This window comes from Macaca nemestrina, chromosome 16 (genome assembly GCF_043159975.1).
Source record: "Macaca nemestrina isolate mMacNem1 chromosome 16, mMacNem.hap1, whole genome shotgun sequence".
In the NCBI taxonomy this organism is placed as follows: Eukaryota; Metazoa; Chordata; class Mammalia; order Primates; family Cercopithecidae; genus Macaca; species Macaca nemestrina.
The window spans coordinates 51,956,771-51,972,777 of NC_092140.1; positions in this window are offsets into that span (position 1 = coordinate 51,956,771).

A 16,007-nucleotide genomic window follows, 5' to 3' on the forward strand; every position below is an offset into this window, starting at 1 on the left:
ATTTTAACTTATATTTATGTATTTATATATTTACTTATATTTATATATTAAATATGTATAATATAATTATATAATCTCGTATTTTGTATATACATAAGATATATATAATTACATGTTACATATAATATCTTATACAATTTTATGATATATATCTATATATATGTATCTCTCTCCCTAATAAGATTATATATACACAAGGAAATAAGGGAGTCTTCTCAGCTATAACAGGAAAGGAGATGAGGATCAGGAAAGGTCTGACTGACTAATGTGGTGGTTATCTAGAATATGTATCCCCTAATTGTCTCTCTCTTGCGGAACCCTTATGGGATTTAGATGCTCCTCATTATTTGGTGAGTGTATTAGTCAGGGTTCTCCAAAGGTACAGAACTAATAGCACAGATGTATATGAAAGGGAGTTTATTAAGAGAATTCACTCACATGATCACAAGCCGAAGTTCCACAATAGGCCAGAGTCAAGCTAAGGAGCAAGGAAGCCAGTCCGAGTCCTAAAACCTCAAAAGTAGGGAAGCCGACAATGCAGTCTTCAGTCTGTGGCTGAAGATCCCAGAGCCCCTGGGAAATCACTGGTGTAAGTTCAGGAGTTCAAAATCTGAAGAACTTGGAGTCTGATGTTCAAGGGCAAAATGCATCCATCATGGGAGAAAGATGAAGGACAGAAGACTCAGCAAGTCTCCTCATTCCAGGCTCTCCTATCTGCTTTATTCTAGCCATGCTGGCAGCTGATTAAGTGGTGCCCACCCAGATTGAGGGTGGGTCTACCCCTCCCAATCCACTCACTCAAATGTTAATCTTTGTCAACACTGTCACAGACACACCCGGGAACAATACTTTGTATCCTTCAGTCTATTCAAGTTGACACTAAATATTAACCATCACAGTGGGCCTTCATTATTGGGCTCTTTTATGAATAGTTTCCTTGAATCTTTTGATTCAAAAGTTTTTCTTCTCCCATCTCTTCTACCCCAGTGAATCCTCTTTCCTAGTAAATAGTTTCTCCTGATGAATTCTAAATAGCCTGGAGGTAAGTGATGGATCACGTTGGCAAAGAGGGTTCATAGTTTTGACACATCTGCAATGAAGGATTTCTTTCTGCCATTTGAATGTTCAGGTGAATGGAATCCACTCTATGGTTTTCAGCCTTTGGGCCTTGGACAAAATACAATTATAGGAAAGTCACAGGTTATCATCTTATCCCATCACCTGTGTAACTTTAGGATCTGTGAAGTGGTCTAGGAGGAAGAGTAAAAGATGAATGACTGAAGAGAGAACACAGAGAAAGAAGGCAAAGAGAAAAAATCAGAAGAAGAAAATTAAAAAAAAAAAAGGATTACTGGTAGTCCCTTTCTTGAAGCCTAACTATATTCTTGCTCTTGGAATCTATGAAACATCCTTTCAAGTCATGTTTGTTTTATGTTTAATTTATTACTTGAGTTACTAAATTAAATTAGGTCATTGTTTTATTCTTGCTTTTTTAAATTGCTATTGTTTTTTATTTTTGTTTTTCTATAACTAATAAAATTATAGAAACAGCAAGGTTCTCTGTTAAAAAGAACTTCTATATTCTCTTTTTGCCTTTCAAGTTGGAGCTGATCATTCTGTAGAAAGGTCTAAAATTAATTTTAGAAAAGTACTGAAAACAATAGACTATTATTACATGGATAAAAAATGTTAGTATTTAAAATAATTTTGATAAATATTATTTAAAATTTTTATAAACAGTTGCTGGGTTTATAAACTATATCTGTGTTTGACTATTTGGAACAAACAAATTTAGCATTAATCTGCATTTAGCCTTCATATGATCTTCAAAATCAACTATTTGTGCCTAGGTATTCATATTTATTTCCAAAATTTCATAGAAGTCCTAATTATTTGGGAGTAAGCTGTCTTATAAGATCCATCAAAGTAATTAGAATACAATTTGGAATAAAGGGTCTATTCAGCCCCAAAGCTAAGGACACTATTAATATTGACATACATTGGCAGCATCATTACAGTTTAGTAATTTTTTACTTTTAAAATTTTTGAACCTACGCTGCATTAATATAGAACTTTTGTAATTCCCTAAGTATAAATTAATTTAAATTATATTTAAAATACTTTGCATTTTCTTGACTTTTTCTCAAGGAAAATGTATTAGATCGGTTTAAAATAACTAATTAACATAAGAAATACTTCATTTTTGTCTGATGCAGACTTAATAATTTATTCATTGTGTATAACATATCACTGTTTCATTATCACATAGTATAATTTAAAATACCTCAATTTTCAACATATTTTACTTTGCCCTAACTTTTGGAAGGGGGAGGGGTAAATATTTCCTTTTCTCAAAATCTTAAATAGTGATTACAAATATTTTTAAATTTATCAAACATGAGTTAGAAATTTCCCAGATGTAAATACCTTTACAAATAATGCTTTAGGTAGCAAAGGTTCAAATCATGTGGCAGGCAATAACTATATATTTTCTCTAAGTCTCAGAACTCTTCTGATGCTGGAGTAATTCTTATCTTTATTTTAGACATAGAGAAACTGAGACAAAATGTCACAGAACTCACAAGTGGCAGATAGGACTAGAAGCTAATGTTTTCAAATCCCAAACCTGTCCTTGTTCTCTTACTTAACACACCCTCTTATCTGAAAATCTATAAAGAAGAACGTGTTCTATAGGGTATAATGTATGAAGAAGTTAAAAAAGAATGTGTTTTTTCTGTATAAAATCAGCATTTTAAAATAGTTTCAGTTTGAGTGGCAGGGAAGAGAAGAGCAGAGAGAAATCATTTGAAGAAAATATAAACATTAAAATATGTGAACATGGCATTTATTTTAAAAATCAATCTCAATTTTTTTTCTAATTTTCCTTGAAAATAATTTTAATGACATAGGAAGAGTTTCTCTCCAAGAAACTTAGATTGATGATTAGCTTAATCCCAAAATTTGTGAGGAGTTTTTGTCTGAACGGAAACAGTGTTTCACCTGGGCTATGTGAATACTGGTACAAGAAGTCACTATCGCTTCAGCATCTCCTTGCTTTGGTTCAAAGTCCTTTGGCTCCCACCATCAGAAAAGTAGGCAGTATGGCCTAAAAATTATTTGCATACATGAACACTATTTGGCGGGGAGCTAGATAAATATTTATTTTAGTTTAGCACTGTTAGATTAAACGCAAATTTGCTAGGTACTGGAGATTGTTTTAGCAGTTATGCATAACATTTTCATCCTCAAGAGGTGATAAGGAGAAGAAGATTAAAAAATAATTCAAATAGAAAAGTATAGGATCAATAACAGCTAGCATTCTCTGTGAGGAAAAATTTTTGCTTTTTTTTTTTAAAGATAAACTCTTCTTGTTTATTAATAAATAGGAAAAACATTTTGACTCCCAAAATATAACACAAAGCAAGAAAGGAAAAAAAAAATGGAGATAGAGTAATAAGAATATATTGTGAAAATAGAGTTGGTCTTCTTTTAAAAGTATTCCAGTTAATGTAGCTCCTCAAAGCATTATCAGATGTATTTCTTAAAATTGAAGGCAATGTATTAAGTTAGTGAAAGATGGTTTTAAAGGTTAAATTACCATTTAGAACAAAGTGGTATGTTAAGTGATTAACAAAGTACAATTTACAAATAAAATATTAATCCATAAAAGTGTATTCATCAAACAGTATAACAACCAATATACAAAACAGTAAATACTCAGATATTTTTATATAAATACTATTATACAAGAGAACTTTATAGTGATCCTCATTTAAATGGTTTGAAAGATGTAGGAAACAAGTAAGAAATGATAAAATTGAGAGAGAAAACCAACAAACCCATTTTGTTACAATACATGTTTGAATGAATAAAAACATGAAAACCTTTTTCAACAAATAGAATATATATTTTCCCCTTATGTCTATGTACTACCAATTAAAATATTGTCCAAATATTAAAAACGCTCATCAGAATTAAAATGTGTAAATTTTACAACTTAGAAAACTAGAAATAAAAAACTTTCAAATTTTGACAACTTGGAAATTAACTCCCTATTATCTTAATAACCCTTGGATTCAAGAAGAAAGAAAAACTGAAAATATGTTGTTTATAAAGCAACAAAAAAGAGAACAATTTATATCAAAATCTCTAGTATATATCTAAAGACATCAATAAATTAACGTTACAAATAAAAGAAATAAATCATCAGAATTTAACATTCATTTTAAGAAGTTATAAAAAGAAATTACTATACCAAAATGATAGAATAGAGAACAATAATGATGAAAACTAAAATTAATAAAGGAAAACAATAGTGACAAGCAAGTACATAAAGAAGCTTTTTTTAAAAAGAAACAATTACATTAAGAAATCCTAATTAAATCACTATGAAGGTAAGGGACAGTGCAGAAATCATACATGTACAATATTAGAGACAATAAGAGACACATAGCTACATTCTTGAAAGCGTAAATACATAGGAATGTGCTGTGATTTGCATACATACCCCCAAAAATGTGTTTTGGAAATTTAATCCCCAATGTTTCAGTGTTAGGAGGAGAGGTCTAATAAGAGGTGATTAGGCCAAAAGAATGGAGCAAATTGATTAATGTCATTATTGCATGAGTGGGTTCTTTATTTAGGGAGTGGGTAACTTCTAAAAAAAGATATTGCCCTCAACCTCTCTCGGTTTGCCCTTCCACCATAGGATGATTCAGCAAAAAGATCCTCACCAGATGCTGGCCCCTTGATCTTGGACTTTCCAGCCTTCACAACCATAAGCCAATACATTTCTGTTCATTATATATAACCAAGTCTTGGTGTTTTGGTATAGCTGCATAAAACAGACTAAGACAAAATGGTACATGCAAGTTGATAAGAAACTTTAGAAAATGTGAAACAGAATGTATATACTCTAGTGTAATAAAGATGAGAAAAAAAGAATTCTATATAAGACCCCAAAATCTGGACTAGACCAATTAGAAAATAGATAGGGAATGTGGTTAAAGTGATGCCATTCAAAACAACACCAGAACCAGATGAGTTTCCAAATAATTACTACCTGAACTTTAAAACAAGCAGACATTTCACTATTCTTTACACCATTTTTTAAGCCACCTATAAAAGTTGGATATTTCCCGAAATCGTTTTATGAAAATAGCACAAAGCTCTGTAGTTATTGTACTTTATAGTTTTATTAAAAAAAATGATATAGTCCAATTCAATATATTAACATATGCCAATGCTCTAAATAGTTTTAAATGCAACCCAACATTATACTACAAATAAATGTTTATGAATTAATCTTTATCTTTAAAATGGTAAGCACAATCCAAAATCAAATAATCCATGAACATAATTCAGTAATTGACATATTAATAAAGGAAAACTGTGTTTTTTAGTCACAGGTACTTAAAAAGCATTGATAAAATTTAGCAAACATTCAAAATTAATAAGAGGAATCTAGTTAAAATATGACATTAATGTAAAAAAATGACTCTGACTTTACATTAAAATAAAAACTTTCACCATTTTCTCAATAAATTATCTCAAATACAATGGGAACCAAAAAAAAAAAAAAGATATAATACTGCATTATTTTATGAAGTAAGGATACTTCTCTAACCCTAAACTCCAATAATTGATGGTAGGCAAGAAGCACATCAGAAATAAGTAATAAGAAAATGATGTAGAAAAAAATATGAAAAATTTGGCAGTGGTATTGGAAAAAATGAGTATGGCTAAAAACAAAACTGAGGCAACAATTGGATGTTCCATTTATACCCCCTAGCTATACAACCATTGGGAAAATCATTCCTTCCCCACCTCATAGGAGAAAGAAGTTCTTTTAAAAATAATGCAATAAAACTAGCCTGTAATTTGGAAAGCTGACTTGGAGGACGACAGTGAAGAGGTGCTATCTGGAAACAGAGCCAACTATGTGAAGGTCTGACAACTGAACACTGAGACCCACAGCCCCCAGCCAAACACAAACAGTCATGCTTACATACTCTTGGAGAAGTCTGGACAACATTGATGAAGAAAAATAAACTTAACTTTAAAGCCAAAACGAAACAAAAATCATCTACATACTGAATTCTGGAGTTTCAGTGACAAGTTTACAGGTACAAGGGAACTTGCTCTGCTGACCACCACAAGTGAACTACTGAAGAGCCTCATGCTGCCTTTCAAAATTTCACCTCTAATAAGGATAGAACCTAAAGGACCACCAGGTGATTGAGGAAAACCCCCAATATAAAAGAGAAGTCAAAGCTTACTATAGAAAAACAGATGAAATAGAAATGGTACAACTAGTAGAAGAATACAGAAAAAAAATTTCATGGTGATAAAATATTGGCCCAAGAATAATAATCAAATACTATTATAAAAATCACAGAACAAGAAAGGATTTTTGGAAATTAAAATTTTGATAAATGATTTTTTTAAATTACTAAAAGTTTGGGATTAAAATTCTAGGAAATATCTTTGTAATTAATCAAAAAGAAAAGGAATGGTGATAAGATGAGAAAATTAGAAGATCAAACCAAGATATCTAATGTTTTCTAATATCAATTTGAAAAGAAGCATATCACAAGATTTCCAGCAATGAATATAATAAAAAATACTCAGAAATAAAGGATAATGTTTTTCTAGATAGAAAAAGTATGTAAAATAAATTTAAGTATATGAAATCTAAAAATGCCTGTAAGACAAAATACTAATCATATAACTGAAATACAATCTCGGGGATAAATTGTGACTATATGACAGCAATGGGCTCTCTGAAATCCATTCAACAGAGACCAATAACTCAATAGAAACATGGACAATGTATGTGAATTAAGAATTCACAGAGAAGGAATTACTGTTTTTAGGTATAAAGATTTTCAACTTCTTTCAAGCTAAAAAATGTGTGAATATAGAAAAAAGATATAACATTTTTTACCATTCAGATTCCCCCCAAAAACTGATATATATAAGAAATATTTCTAATATAAAAGGGGTATGGAAAAACAGTCAATACCATATGCTTGGCAGAGTTATATTTTCTTAGACCTAAATATTTGTCAGTATTGATGTGGATTTAAAATATCTACTGAAATAGCATTTCATTTTCTTGAATTGACCTTATAGCTACAATTACACTTAGATAAGAAAGATAATAATCTTTGTGAAATTCTTTGAATTAGCAAAAAATCAGAATTAATCTATATATCTATCAATAGGTGAATGTTTAAGTGAACTATGACATGTCCATTATTCACTGTTCTAGTAAGTGCTAATTTGGTATAAATTTTAAGACATACCTGTCTATTTTTAATTTAAATGAGTGAATAATCAATGTGCTGAGAAATGTGTGCCACCATTTGTGTATGGAGTAAAAAAACACACAAATATACAGTTTTGCAAGTTTATAGCTTAACGTTGTGATTAATATTTTCAGTCCCGGAGTCAGACCAACTGGCTTTGAATCCTGACTATCCTGCACTAGTTGTATGACTTTGGAAAATTTATGTAAAATACCTCTTCCTCAGCTTTAGTATTTTCTACCTCCTAAGATTGCTGTGATAGTTAAATATGCCAATTCTAGTAAATGTTAGAATTCTGAAAAACAATTATATGAGGAACTATATACTATTGTATGGTTAAATATATGATTAAATATATTTTGTGTAATAATATGTTGTCTTATGTTTTAAGTTGAACTTACATAAACAACTTTAAATATTTAGTTGCATTTGTTTCATGAGAGAAGGAACACTTTCAGATAATTGTATTACTTGGGAATTAAATATTCAAACAAATCTCTCAAGTTTACAAGTTACTTGTTCATTTCTAGTGCATAAAGTTAGAAATTCAACTCCACTAACTAGATCAAAGTATACTTTTAGTTTACATTTTATGGATTCTGGTCAAAAAATAGTTTCTAATGTATTAGTGTCTTACAACACAAAATATAATGACTAATCGTATATGAATTCTGGAAACAGCTGTGTCAACAACACATCATTTTCTCAGTGTTTCTCGCTGACAATTATTTAATCCTGAGGCTGATGATTTCTACTATACTTGCCGTGGCTGCAGCTAGTGATTATAATGATTTATTTTCATATGTGTGCATATTCAAATACATGTGTATTTATATGCAAAACTTTAAAAATAATTTAATATCCAATAAAAGATGCAGAAGACACTGGTAGTTTTAATGAAAGTTACTTTTTATGAAATTAATTTAAAGATAAGCAACACAAGAAATCAAAGGAAAAACTATATAAAACTGAATTTATGAACAACTTGTTATTAAGGGAAAAGCTGCTTAAACATATTGTGATTGGTGCTTTTATGTTTTCTTCATATTACATTGCTAAAGTATATAAAATGTGGTATTATAATATTCCTTAATATAAAATTAATAAGAACTGTGTTGTCTCTTCTTTCTCCTAAGAATTCCAAAGTTCAAAAAAGACACAAATCTTTCACTTTTTGTTTGTTTGCTTGCTTTTTCTCCTAGACTGGCCAATATTCCCTTTTTTACTGCTCTTTTACTATGTGACTTCATTTTTATATGGTCTTGACAGGCACCATTCTTCCATTTTTAGAACTAATTCAGTTCTATGACTAAATTTGGTAATTATATTTTCAACAATTTAAATGAAAGATTTGTGCCAGTATGATATTTCCTCTGGGTCCACAGAGATTCCAAAACATATATTCTAGTTTTTATTCATTTTCAAAATTTAAAGTTTTTCCCTAAATTTTGCATTGTTATAACCACTTGCTTTTTCTAGAACAAAATGTTTCTAGCATTTTTCCATTTGTTCATTTTCCTTAAGTAAATACATGAATCTCTATATGTCTATACATATGCTTTAATCCTAATATTCTATGATAAGAAAACTTTTGTCATCTTAATCTGAACTGGTTTCAGGAATGCAGACTAAGGAACACAAGATAGATACACAAGAATACAAGGCAGAAGTAGTATAAGATACAAGACAACATTTGGAACCCGGCAGACACAAGGCAGGAATTTCATCAAATAAAAGTATAAAGCTTAAGAAGAACTCTCTCAGAGGAAATAAATGTGATCCAGGCACCCAGTGCTTCAATGTGAAACGCTGTTAGCCAACAAGAAGCAAAATATGGCTCCTGGACTCCACACAATGGGTGGGCAACAATTGCCAAAGTTAACTTTATGAATAAGAGAAGGCTAACAAGTTCCAAAAACCCATCTTGGTTGTCACCTTATCTCACCTTGTTCTAAGATAACTTCTCTATATTTCTGAAGTTCACCATTTTCTCTCTTGAGTGCTGCTTCATGTCAGCAGCTGTGGCTTACTCTGCACTGATTTGCTACAGGAAGACACATCTCTTAACATAGAGTAATGGCCAGGAGATAATAATATAAAGAACTGTGTATGTAGCAAACATTACAAGATAAATATACATGAATTAAATTAAAATTAATTTTAAAAGTGAATGCCATATATTAAATCTGACCATTTCCTGATTCCATAGTCTAGGACTCACATGAGTTTCCCAATGAATACCAGACCCCAGTTCCTAACATGATTCATTCATTCAAGTCTATAATCTCTAGTCACTCAAATTATAAACATCAACAGCTTTCTTCTCTTGTATTTGTCCTGAAATCAGCAGCCTTTTATTGATCCTTTCATTTCTATTTTTAGATAAGACTCTTCAGGAATAAATTTGGGATTAAAATTTAAAAATTTAATTAAATTAAACTGACTTGTTTTGCTTAATTTGGGTACCAATCAATATTCTAGGAACTGTAGACACAGTAACAAACCATGCAGAAACAAATCATTGTTCTAGTGGGAGCAGATACATATTAAAGTAAAATAAGAACATAAGGCAGGTATACTACAAGGTATTACATACTAAGGAGAAAATGAAGGCAGGAGAAGGGATTAAACAACATGGAGAGATGCAGTTTTAAAGAGTGGTCAGGAGAGGCTTCATTGAGAAGGCAACAGTTAAATAAAAACTTGAAGATGGAGAAGTCAAAGATTAAAAACCAAAATACTAATAACATATGCAATTAGAAGTTCTACTGGATAAACAGCATAGTATAGAACACAGTAGAGTTTATTTGTAGAATAAATGACAGCTAAAATATATGATTAATGTGCAAAGCCCTGTTGTAATCATGTTACATGGTACTATTTGTTAAGTTGCGTAACAGTTCCACGAATAGGCAAAAATATTACCAGTATTCCACAGATAAAGAAACTGAGGCAAAGAAAGTTTATGTTATTTGTTCAAGGTCACACAGCTGATCAATATTTTTCACCACAGGTGGTTTTCTTCTAGATCCCAGTATTTTAACACTTTAATACTCACCCTCTGAGAGGCAGAGTGATTTATATTCTGTGCACTTACTCCCATGAAGAAAAATTAAAATCAGACTAATTCCCACCGATTGATTTTGGCCTTGTCCTATTTGGCCTCCATTGAAAATCTCCACAACTATACAATTCGCTGGAGAGTCTTTATCACAGAATAAGATATTTTGTCCTCAATAATACCACATATGGGAATCAGCCAAGCAGTGTAAATGGAACTTTGAAACTTTCAGTCTGGTTCCTTTTACAGTCTGGTGCAAACATCAGAGGAAGATATGCATCTAGGTCATTTCTGAAATCACCATCCTGTGATCTCCATCTCCTTTAGGAAGGCAATTTTAGAAAATAATACTCACACTCTCACATCCACACCTACATGTGCTACTCCATCCTAAAACTAAAAATATTCAGAAAAAAGAATTTCCCAAAGGAAACATCCTATGGAAAAAACAAAAATCTTGTAATGCTTTCTGCTCCTATGGTTTTTGACACAAAAATACTCAAGTATGCATGTGGAGGGAGACGGAATCTCTGTGGGTCTCACAAGCTGATACCACAGACCTTCTGGAGGCTGGCTAGGGACAGAGAAGTTTCCAGCTTTGGCAGGTAAAGAACAAAGATGCCAAGGTGGCCCAAAAGGGTTTCAGACAACTAGTAAGTTGAAATCAACAGAGGAGAGAGAAGGAAAAGAAACATTACCAACAAAACATGCATGATGAAAGAGTAAAATGGAAATACAACAATAAATAATTAGTAGTAAAACCAAAATGAAGAGAAGGAATAAAATCAAATAGATTATTTATCACCATAAATGCAAATGATTTAAACTCCCCTTATAAAATACAAAAACCTGAAGTATCTCAAAGTTGTAACAAAACAAAATCTGGCAGTTTGTTAATGACACACCAAATACAAAATGACAAGAAACGTAAAAGTTGAAAGAATGAGAATGAGGCCAGCTGTGGTGGTTCATGCCTGTACTTCCAGCACTTTGGGAGGCTCTGAGGCAGGTGGATAACATGAGGGTCAGAAGTTCGAGACCAGACTGACCAACATGGTGAAACCTCTGTCTCTACTAAAAAAATAAAATCAGTCAGGCGTGGTAGCACATACCTGTAATCCCAGCTACTTGGGAGGCTGAGGCAGGAGAATTGCTTGATCTGGGGAGGCAGAGGTTGCAGTGAGCCGAGATCGTGCCATTGCACTACAGTCTGGAGGAGAGCGTGAGACTCTGTCTTAAAAAAAAAAAAAATGGGAGTAGAAATAATCAAACCAAGTAAAGTCAAGTCAAGTGAATTTCAGAGCCAAAAGCAGGACGAAGAGAGAGAGAGAGACATTGTTTTATTTTGCTAGGCTAAAATGTCTCCTAATATATTTGTGGTAGTACTTTGTTATCCAAAACGAAGATAAACGGTATAAGTAAATCCTGACTTCTGCAAGTCCATAAAAATCAACGGAGTCCTAGCATATCAGATATTTTAATGCTGCTTTAAACTGGAAAAAGAAGTTTAATCAAAATAGTTCATAACTTAGCAAAAAAAATTTAAGAAGTACCAAAAGAATATAGTAAAAAATGTTACTCGCCTATTTCCCCAATACTCCCAATGCCACCTTCACCACATCCCTGCTTCTCAAATACACTCACTTTTAAACATTGTTCAGCAGTTACCTTCATGTTTTTAATATGTGCATTGTGCTGTTTAATACTCGTGTTAGACCTTATTATTGCCACCTTGCTATAAGAGATGAAATGTCGTTTTACTTTTTCCCTTCCTTTACCCATCAGACCTATCATGAATTTTCTCAGTATTTTTCTAGACATATTTTAGTTAAAATTAACTTTATGTTATTATGCATGCCTTTAGAAATATTATGGTGTTATAATTGCAGTTTGGCTTTTCTTTTTTTTATTAATTGCATTTTTAATAGGCTTTTGTGGTCTTTTGCTGTGTTTGCATTATTTATTTTTTATATGTCCTCATTTGAACTTTTAGAAATGTTTAAGTTACACCTCTGGTATTTTATTAAGTCTGACCCTTGACACCTTCTTCCTAAAACACACTCTTTAGCTCTCCTGCCTTATCTAAACTGTTTGCCCTCTGTTCCTGCAGTGAACCACCTTTTCTGAGGCTGCCTTTGACTCCAGTCCCAATTACAGGTCTTCCTTAAAACACATGCCAATAATTTCAGAGCAGCGGGTGTGTGGGAGGTTCCAGCATTTCTGAAAAATGTTTTATAGTGTTTTAATCAATTGGTAGGTTAAGAAATTATACATTTCAGAGTTGAAGAGACAGCATCCCTGAGAAACATGAAAGCATTGCTCCCTTGCCCTCCAGTGCCTAATGTAGTTCTTGAAAAAGTTAGAGGCCATTTTGTTTGTAGATATCCTGTTTTGTTTTATTTTGTCTTGTTTATCTGTCTAGCAGCTTTTACGTGTTAGTATTTCCCCAATTTTACTACAATCTCATGAAAATGCTCCTTGTGATGTGTGTGCATTTGTTTATTTAATGTATAAAATCTGATCTGGAGAGTACTATAATTTTTCTCTTGAAGATTTCCACTATGGTTTTGCAGATTTTCTTCCTTCAATTTTCTCTATTTTTATAACTTACAGAAAATTGTATAAATCAGATGGTGGATTTCCTGAAAATTTTCTCTGTATTTTTGCTCATGCTTTTTACTTCTCTTTTTTCCCCTGCTTTCTGGGAGATGTTTTAACTTAATTTTCGACAGTTCCCAGTTATTTCACATAAATATCTATGGTTATATTTTTTCAGAATTATTTTTCTCAGATTTTTCCCCAAACATTCTCTTTATTATAGATACAATCTTTCCTGGAAATTTGTTGAACATCCTAATTAGAGTAGCATTGTTTAAATTTTCTTTTATTTCATGGATAATCTCTGTTTCCTCTAGGGTAATTACTTTTTGATATCCATCCTTCATTATTTTGTGTTGCAAACTTTCCTAAACTGTCTGGTTATCATGAGTTAACCATTGATATATAAGAATAAAATAGCACAAAAAACAATTAGGAACTCAGTAATTTAATGTCCCTTATCAATCAGTAAGTCTTGCTTTAGGTTAATTAACTCTAAAATATCAAAGCCTGGAATTTTGTCCTTTGGGGTCACTGAAATTCCCCAATAACACTCGTTATCTACTACCTAGGGGTATACAAGTCCAATTGCTTGGACACTGGATATAGTGAGGGGACACGTTTTCAATATTAAAAATTTCAAATTATTTTTCAGCTACTAATCTCATCCTTTGAAAACAACATTTGGCGCCTGGCTCTCTCAAGGGCTCTAAGAAAAACCTACTTTATTGTTCACACCCCTTTTGTCAAACAATCTATTTCTCTTCTTTAGACACAAGGTCTTACTATGTTGCCCAGGCTGGTCTTGAGCTTCTGGGTTGCAGTGATCCTACAGCCTCAGCCTCCCTAATAAGAGACTCTAGGCAGGCACCACCATTCCTGGATATTGATGCGCCATCTTTGTAGCAGCTTTCTTTTCTCTTCTATGTAGCACTATCTCTCTAGTCATTTTTTCTTTTATTTTGTCAAAATTATATGTGTTTAACAGTTCTTTATTTTGTATTTAGTTAATGTATATAGACAACCCTTTATCTGTATTCAAAAAAAGTTCAACCTTTCGAATACCCCAGGTTCAATTTTTAGGCAAAACCTGAAATCAAATTACATAGATTAGGATGGAAACGTTCTGTGATGATTCTCTCCATGGGAGAAACAGAATGAATAAAACTCTCTTCCAGAGAAAATCCCAATGACGTTCTATTTTCCAAAGTACATAGAAATCCACAAATTATGAAAAACTTGAACAAAGTTCAAAAAATAAAAAAAAATAAGATGAGATTAAGATATAAGTCATGCTCATGAGTCTATCTGAAGGAAGAGCTTTCATAAAAAGCAAAGAGTGAACAGCGAAGGAAAAGACCTTGATGTAGGACCCTGTCATGTTAAAGGAATAGTAGTAAAGATGGTATGCCTAAAGTAGAGAGAGAAAGAGAGAGTGGTAAAAGATCATAAAGGGTTTCATAGACCATTGAGAATTTGATTGTTAATCTGATAATGATGAAAGTGCACTGGAGAATCTTGAGTAGGTGAATAATGAGATCTTTTGGTATTTAGAAGGATCAATCTGGTTGGTATGTTATTTGTTGAAAATGGAGTTCACAGAGGCAAGGACAAAAAGGAAAATCAATGATATAATTCTGTACCTTAAAAAATAAATGTTCTTGGCATTTATTTAACTTTATTGTACAGTTCATTATTATGTGATTTTCTTGGTTAAACCTTTAAATAATATAAAGGAATCTACAATCAAGATTGAATGTTTTCCATCTATTTAATTACCGTTTCAGAGCTATGGAACCACAGAGCTTTGTGAATTTAATAAGACTCAAACAACTTCCTCAGACATTATCAATACTAATAGGATGATGGAGTTTGATTAAATTCTGTGTCTTCAGAGTCAGTGTTATTTCACATCAATTTATTTATTTATGGTTATAAACAAAAAAACCAGTGTAAATTTCCCACATGGCTATTAAAGAAACCACAATGTATACTTTAGTGCCTATTAATAGTATGGGCATTTTTCTTGCCATAAAATGTTTCATTAATTTTGAATAAAAGTAATCATCACCTTTAATTAGAAGATTGGAATTTATTATAGATGTGTTGAATAAAATAATAAATACAACTATTAGAAATAATTGAAAAAGTAGAGAGTAATTTGGCTAATTTAGAACAGTCAAATGCAGGTGGTTATTAGAGCACATTTGGAATGGCTGAATTGCAAGCTTAAAAACATATTTTGGAAGAACAGCCAATGAAATAAGTTGTAAGGCCACAATATAAAATATGAGGAATGCAAAGAGAGATGCTAAGGTCTGTAATAAAAAAAAATAAATGAATTGACAAAAATAAATGAACTGAAAAAAATAAATATATAAGGCTCAGATATCAAAGGCAGTTAAAAGGACAGTAAATGGTTAAATCAGTTCAGTGGTCCATAGAAATTAGACTAGAGCTCAATTAATGTGGATCATCTTGAACAGACAGGGTCTCTATAAATAGAAATTGTATTTGAGGCAGTTACCATGGAGAAAGCACCTGGTCCTATTCTTTCCAGAAGGGCCTTGTGATATTATTCTAGGGGGCTTTCTTTATATAAAATACCTACCTCCTGACCAGAATAAACTTCAGAATTTGTGTGTTGAGGACAATTATATATAAACATTAACAATTAAATTTTATCTAAAAAGATTAAAGAATAACTGAATATATAAAAAAACAAAAAATGGAAGAAAGATAGCTGTAACTAACAAATATTTAAAATGGTAGCAATAATATATCATCCATAAAATTATATATGAGAATATAAGTCAAAGATATACAACACAGAATACATGAGAAAATAAACAAAAAAGGCCAAGGAGCAAATACTTCTGATTTTCTATTTGAGTTAGATCTCAGATGCAAATAACATAAACAGAAACTGAACTATTCTAGGACAAAATATGTTTGTTAGTAAAATTATACATAACTTATAGGATCATTGGTAGATAATTAGATTTGGAGCTGTTTCATCTGAATGACAACAAATTCAC